Source organism: Athalia rosae, chromosome 4 (genome assembly GCF_917208135.1).
Source record: "Athalia rosae chromosome 4, iyAthRosa1.1, whole genome shotgun sequence".
NCBI classification, from domain to species: domain Eukaryota; kingdom Metazoa; phylum Arthropoda; class Insecta; order Hymenoptera; family Athaliidae; genus Athalia; species Athalia rosae.
Genome location: NC_064029.1, coordinates 15822606 through 15830634, shown reverse-complemented (window position 1 = coordinate 15830634; position 8029 = coordinate 15822606). Strand labels below are relative to the sequence as shown.

General features: G+C 40.0%; 1 long non-coding RNA gene across 1 annotated transcript in view; it reads right to left on the bottom strand.

Moving 5' to 3' along the window:
• Positions 1-2115: 2115 nt before the first annotated feature.
• LOC125500772 overlaps positions 2116-8029 on the bottom strand; it is an 80367-nt gene continuing 74453 nt past the window's right edge. The window contains exon 2 of the long non-coding RNA XR_007278231.1: positions 2116-3206. This is a non-coding gene — a long non-coding RNA (uncharacterized LOC125500772). The remainder of the gene's footprint in view (positions 3207-8029) is intronic.

Sequence of the window (8029 nt, the reverse complement as noted above, 5' to 3'; positions counted from 1 at the left end):
ACATCCAAACTTCAACGTTCGTTATTTCTATATAATGTTGTTACAGTGCGCCGAGCTTGTTCTTACTCTTCGTCGCCGCAACGTCGAGGATAACTTCTTCTTTCCAAACTTGATTTTTTTTTTTCTATCCTTCACCCATTCGGGAAACTTCCATCCCATTTCGTTTGAAGTAACGTCGGAGTATATGGACAATCGGAGAGTCCGATCTGATTCGTGGCGTTCTTCGGAAGGAGGGAAAAATCGAAGACCGAAATTAGGTCGGAATTTGTGTCGAGTTTCGAACGGATGACCCGTGTGTAACGTATGATGAAACGAGCGTGACGTCGTCGAACGTATGAATCACTTTTTCTTTTTCCCTTCGTGATATGTGCAAGCATTCAGATCGATTTATAATTGATGTTTTCATTATTGCTACGACGATTAATGCAAATGCGGTACATATTTTTTTCTTCCGTTCGATGAATTTTTCTTTCTCTATCACGAACAGGTGATGATCCTCGCGATGATCGTCGACCGCGCGTGTTATTATAAACCACTCGAGTGGCTGATTTTTTTTTTTCTTCTCCTTTTTCTAGACACGAATAAATTATTACACAAATTGCGATTAGTGGCTTAGCAGATTTGCATAAATTATATATTTATTTTAATTTACTTCCTTTTTTTCTTAACACTGTACACGTATTATATCCGACGGTGATTCGTACGGGTAATTATGGGAAAAAAAAATGTTGAACACGTCAAGCTTTTTTCAACATTGATCGAATACTGTTTGAAAATTTGTCGACGGTACAAAATCGAAGTGTTTTACGGGTCGTTATACCAACACCTCCGTAATTACGAAATATCGTAATTATCACCACTCGGCGAATGGGAATATTATTATTAAAATACTCGCGTAGGTTTATCGGATATCTGTAATACTACAATTATCACGGCTCGGTTGTGCTTGACGTAAATTCAATATTGAAACACAAAAATAATTAACTCATGTATAATTTGTAAACTCACCTGCGCGAATGAGACGTACGTCGAATATCACATTTATGCAAATATTTGATCTACGATCAATTAAAGTAAGAAAATCTCGTTAAATTTTTCATCTCCGATAACAAGGGCGCGCGTAGGACGTCTCCGGGGATCCATTTTTCTCGATATTACGCAGCTGACCGTTGGTCATTTGATCCATAATTTATATATAGGTCCGTCCAATTACTGACGGGTAATTGTTCAGTAGGTCGATATGCCGTCGTTGGGGTTGCTACACCCCGAGAAAGGGGGTGTCGCGTTGACCGCCAACCGGACACTCTAATTACCTTTAATGGGAAATAATTAAATTTAATCTCTGGCGATTGGGTATTGCATTACCTACTCGAGGAGATAACGCATTCGACGTTGCAGTTCGATTAGGTTTCGGTTGACAATTACTGCATACCTCGTATATATACTGAGAATCGGCATCGCTGAAAAATGGAGAGAAATTTTTTTTCATTCGAGATTAAGAGTGCTTTAATGTCATATAAGAAATTACACATATTTATCATACAATTTCATTGCGATATTCGTTCAATTTATAGTATATATATATATATATAATCTATATATAATTTATGTATAAACGGTGCGTCGTATTTTATTTTATTCTTTCAAATAGAAATATTATTTTTTATTACACACAATATATATACCCTATAATATAATTCCTTTCAAAGGAATTTTTTTCTCATAGATATTCGTTCGCTTTTATACCTAAAGTTAGGAAATCGTATACAATAATTTTTATACAAAAATTGATCGGAATGTGACGAGTAACTTTGTCGTTAGCGAAAATCTGATGTATTCAATCATTCCAATCGGACCGAGTCGGTTCGAATATTCGTATCACAGGAAATCAAAAAACGTAAAAATTGAAAAAAAAAATGTCCAGACCCCGAGTCCCTAATCTTCTTCGAAGCTGGAGCGTTGCGAAGAGGCTGGTTTTCTCCTTAGAACGCGATCGTCGTTTAAAATTTTTCGAGGTCCGATCTCTGAAGAGGGCGGCGCTTTGTAACAAGACGCGCGTGCCTCGCGGAGTGTACAAGGACCATTTTCTCGAACGTTAACGTCTCTCCTCTCTCCTTCTCTCTCTCTCTCTCTCTCTCTCTCTGTTTTTTTTCTCTCTCTTTCTCTATATTTCTCTCCTCACGTCTCTTGGGCCGCCACATGCCAACTCCTCCACCTTGTTAGCGTCTTTTGTAGTTTTTCCTGTCCCGACGCGATAACCGTAACCGACTATGACCGGCTTGTCTCTTCCGTTCTGGATAGATTACCAGAAAACTGCGGCACGAACTTAGTAGACGACCCAGCTCGTGTGTCTCTGTGTGGCCATGCGAGCGGAGTATGTACAGAAATTTTCTCTAACCGCACGATATGTCAGAAATATTTACTAAGCCTAACTACTCAACCACTTCGTATCTTATCGTTTACGGACCCACGAGGGACCTGTTCTCTTACGTGTAATATATATAGTATAGCTATTTAAATAATTAACTCTTTAAGACGTAACTTTATCGCTAAAGAAAAAAAATAAAAAAATAATAACGAACATTATCATCGACTTTGGTGGATATATTGTAGCGAAACGATGCAATTTTAATTTATTTTATTTTATCTCGTGTCATTCAATGAAGACATTTTACAACTATTCATACGTGCATATACGACTGTCGCGTCTCGTTGACTAACTTGAATTTATATTATTTTTTTTCCTCTCTTTCAGGGAAAATATCCTCCGGCGATATTTTCTCGGTGAACGGCATGCGCTTGGGCGGCCAAAAAGCGGCGGTAAAGTTTCCTTTGGTAAAAACGAAACCACGAAGTGGCAATAAGTGACCTGCTGCAATCCCTGAGGAAAAAAGGCGTCGAGCGAGGACAAGCCATTGATGATCTTTCTTTCTTTCTTTTTTTTCTTGTTTAGTCCGATATTTCTTGCCATTTTTCTTCTCCTTGTTCTTCCTCGTTCCTTTTTTTTTTTTTTTTTTTTTTTTTTTTCTACCATATTTCGACACGTGACTATTAGGACCCATCGAGTGTTTTTTCTTTTTCTCTTTCTGTCGTACAAACTCGCTGCGGAAAATAGCGCGATCAGTGATGGTGAGCGGCGGCAGTTTCGAGTGTGGACCACCCGTGACTTCGTTCTCCGTTCGTCAATCCCGGCCGCTTTTTAATACCTGGTAAAATAGATAATCGGAATATGATTAATCGGGGTGTGGAAAGCCACAGGAAATTTTCTTATAATCATTGTAAAAAATATAATTCCGACGTCGAATCGATCGGTCGTCGATTTTTCAGCACGAAACGCGTTGAATCGAACACGTCGCAAGAAGCTTATTCGAAATTTGGTTCGAAATTTTTGTAAGTCGTATTAATTGCCCCATGGAATTAATCTGATTTTACAAAACACCGGAAATGAGAGCTCTGCATGAGATAATTTTTTATTCTTTTTTTCGTCTTCTTTCTTTTCTCTCTCTTCGAAGTTTTTTTTTTCATGTCCAACTGAAATGCACGCGACGTGATGTACGATTGAAGAAAAACGACTAAATAAACGAATAAAAAAAATTCAGTCGAGTTGCACGGGGAACAATCGCGAGGTATGACGCTTAATTGTCGCAACAATTGCGTTTTTTATTACATATGTACTCGTCATATAGGAAACTACCGTACTAACTGCTTACATACACACGATATATACACGCGGTCGTAATGGGACTAACACTGATGCTGTACTGCTGATGCAGTTATTGCCACGAAATAATTACAGAGCAATTGCGGTAATTGCATTGTCATAAAATTAGCTACACACTTCAGGTCATTATTACTAATTGAGTTGTAAGTTTTATACACTAAATAATAACCCGTGTGATCTATTCTCCATTATATACATTCAAATTCAGCAGACGAAATTCGCGGTGTACTTAGATAACCGTTCGAAAAATTATACGTATTACACTCGTGTTCCGTTTAAATGTAATGCGAACCTCCTCAGTTTTTTTGTAATTTTTTTTTCCCATTTCTGCCCACGAGACAACTGGCTTCATATCTTATTATTTCCTAATTATTTCTCTCGGTTGTGAAATGCAATTAAAGAAAATTTTCCCTACCCCATTTCAAACTCTGGCACATTTCAATGTATTTGTTTATCTAAAATTTTTTAAGGTGTGGGAAAATTGTGATAAATTGATGGAAGATAGTTTGCGCGCGGTGTACAACACGTTCGCCCCGATCGTGATAATTATACGCGCTTTATAAAAGACTGGAACGTGCGTCCGAAGAATAAATTTTATTAAAGAGAGCGCGGGACGCGGGTCCAGATGACACCAACCGAACGAGAACGGTGGCCAATCAATTATGCATGTGTGAATGCGATTGTCATCCGCCCTTACAATACAATGGGTACAATACCACGTACGAAATTTCTCACCCTCCCCCATAAAACAGCAGAAGCAGCGTTAGGTCTGATTCTTCTACACGCGGGTTATTATTCGTCGTATTACGCGACGCGAAGTTTGGACGGTTTCTTCCGGACGCACGATTTTTCCAAATTGCTTCGAGACGAGCTAAGAACGAACGCCTTCGGTACGGATATACACGTCCGTAGCCGCGGACGCGATAATTCAATTTCTACATATTTATGCGGTACGTATGAAATTTTCGTTACAGCCGGTTGCGAGCGTCGACGCATTTATACCCCCGAACGGTTGCAAATTGAATAACAAACGTCGCATCCCTCGTTGGTTAAATCGGGCAAGCGGCCCCCGGGGGCTTTTGCGAATGGCACGACATTAACCGCATCCTCCGTACGCCACCCCATCGCGATTCTCTTCCTCCGCGTGTACATTTATGTGTATATATATATATATATATGTATGTATATGTACGTATATTTGTATGTACTTATGTACCACATAACCCGGGGTAACTCGCGTATTATTCTCGTCTGTGTACGTAACGTGCACATAACCTTTTGCCCCTTGGTTCCCGAATCATCCCGAGTTTTACCCTGCGCGCGTACGTCTGCTTTGCATAACGATCTTATTCCGTAATCTCTGCCATATTGATCCGGTTTTATACGGCGACGGTTTTACGGGGGGTTTAAACTTGATTACACTCAACCGAGTAGATATAATATAGGGAGGTCGGTCTTTTGCCTGTAAGATTCGAAATTTCCAAATTCCTCGCTCCTCGAATTCCTTCTTTTTTTTTCTCTCATTTTTCCTCTACCTTCCCTCCGCAGGGCCGAGTTTACGAGTACCGATGAATTCGATCGGTTCCATATCTGGCGAGGGACGATTGAATTTCTCGTACACGAAGTACTTTGTTTATTAGGAGGTCCTGATCGCGTCCCGCAGGAAAACTGTACGAGGGGGGGAAAGCCGAGTCGCGAGTCATCCCCGCTAATAACGCGGGGCATTTGATTATCCCCGGTACCCTAAAAAGTCGAAAAACTCCGAGGACGTGATGATGACTGCGCGATAACCGTAGCGTAAAAATAACCCTATTGAATTTCTTCTTGTTTTTTTTTTTTTTCTCTCTCTCCAACGAAAATCGGATTACAGAGAAGCTTGACGTCCGATCGGTTGATTGTATTATTTATGACAAACGATCATTTTTTGAAAATATTTTCTCGCAAGTTGACACTGTAATACCTGTACATCTGAAACTCGTGAAATTCCACTCGATAAAAAAGGTGCGAATTTTCCAATTCAATTAGCGACTGACTCAGATATTCGAATTTCTCGTTTTTTGTGTAAAAAAAATTAGTCTCCTTCATTCGGCTTCGGAAGGGGAGAAGTCAGGGTGTATAAAGAAGATGAGGCGCAAGCGCGAATTGGGGCAAATAAGAGGACGAGATAGAAGGTGGTGGGCGTTAACGGTATAGGAAAAGCCGATGTTACGACGTGCGTTTCATGCCTGAAATACTCCGGGAGTAGAAGAGGTTCTCCGTTTTCCGGTGGCTAACAGCCCGTGCAATATTACCGGAGTATACGGGGTGCGCTCCGCGGAGCTTTTCATCCGCTTTTATTCAACTTTTATTACCCCTCTTCGCGGATAATTCGTTTAAACGTATATCGTGACGTACACGTTTCCTTTTCAAAGACGACTTAAAAACCAGTTTTGCCACGTGATTAATGCCAGATAGTCGTAAAAGCTCTCCCAAAGAAAAAAAAACCTGAAGAAAAAAATGCAATTTTCATTCAAGGATTCCCGCGTACTCGTGCCTGATCTCCGTCGGAAAAAGCACTTCGAAAATGCAAACGAATTTTAACCACCCTGCAGATCTTGTATTCAACTTCTCGAAATATCTCAGCCAAAAAATTCGACGAATTTCTCAACGAGTTTTCGGTCGGAAAAATAGAAAAAAGGATCGATCGAAACCCTGCGGGAGAGAAATGATCCATAGGATAACGAGATTCGAGTTCCCCCATAAGTTTGTAATGAATAAGCCATACCACCCCCTTAATTCATTACGTTGTACGTCGTTAACGTTCCGAGCGAAAATTTTCCCCAAAGTCATACCGACGAGTAACCGACGTCCTTATTTTTTCCCTTCATCAATTTTCACGTTCAATAATTTTTTTAACAAAAAAAGTAAAGCTCAATCTCGCATCTAATTTGTAGCAATAACGCTGTGAAAAATAATCTCAAAATTTTTCATTACCGCGAATCATGAATCGGAAAAGAAAAAAATCTATTATACTAGATCTATTCAAGTATGATTATATTTTCGAGCCGCAGATCCGATACGCACGTGACCACAGACGTTTTAATTTCTACGCGTTCGTTCGCTGCTCACTGTGAATTCGCATTTAGATCTAGGGCTGAAAAAGAGCTATGGGGACTTACGGAATCAAAGCAATAAAACTACGAGAGGTCTGCGGCGTCCCGGAGTGCTGCTGATTGTGGTTAAATACGTGTGTATGTGTTCTTTACACACGTGCGATCTATATACCTACGTAAAAACTTGTATTATACGCTCCGGAACAATGAATTTCGTTTTTTACTTATATACTGTTATAGGGGTAGGTATAACGTTTTGTTATAAAACCATTCCTTATACACCGTCAAATGGGGAAAAAAAAACAGACGAATAGGAAGAAAAATGAAAAGGGGAGGAGAAAAAAAACAAAATTTCTGTGCGTTAAATAATAACCGCGCTGAATCGAACTCCCCCCCTCCATCCTTTCATATAACGGATTTCAATTCCCTCGAGCTAAAACAATGTGTGCTAATTTTCTACGGTGAAGAATCAGAAGAATAAATGACGCAATTTACGCGAGGCAAATATGCGCGAATTACGTGCCAGAGTAGTAGAGGGGAGGTATGTGTGAAAATATTATTTTCGATTCTTCTCAACATTCTTATCTAATTTTTACCTCTTTTTTTTTCGTTCAGGCGCGTGTCGTGATTACGAAAATAAAACTACTGTCGAGGTGCTATGCTGAAATATGCTAAAGAGACTTACGTATGTGGATCGCGTAAAACCCTATTACCAAGCGGACAACCCCCTCTGTCTTTCTTTCTCTCTTTCTTTTTTCGTTTCATTTTGGTTTTCTTTTTTTGGTTTTTATCTTATTTTATTTTTTTTTTGTTCTCGATCGTCGAGGGTCTATTCAGTATCGTCTCGTCTAGGTTTCATCGCCCTTCCCCCGCAGGGCGCCTGCACGCACCAGCCAAAATTTCCTCGTCAATGGGAATCAATTCTGTAGTAGCGGAAGTAGATAGTAGTTAGGGTCTGCATGTGTCAGCCGGCCGAGATGCGGTGCAGAGGTGAAGTCGACGACGAACTTCTTCCCACCTAACAGCAACCGAAGATCACGAAGGCGTCAAGACGCAATCTTTAGATTTTTAGAACTCTTTTTTTTCCAATTTCTTTTTTTTTTTTTTGATTTTTTCGACAAATGTTTCCTACAGATGCAGCAGCGGCACGAGCGAAGGGGCAAGCAAGTGGACGTCTCTCTCTCTCTCTCTCTCTCCCTCTATCTCTCATCTCTCG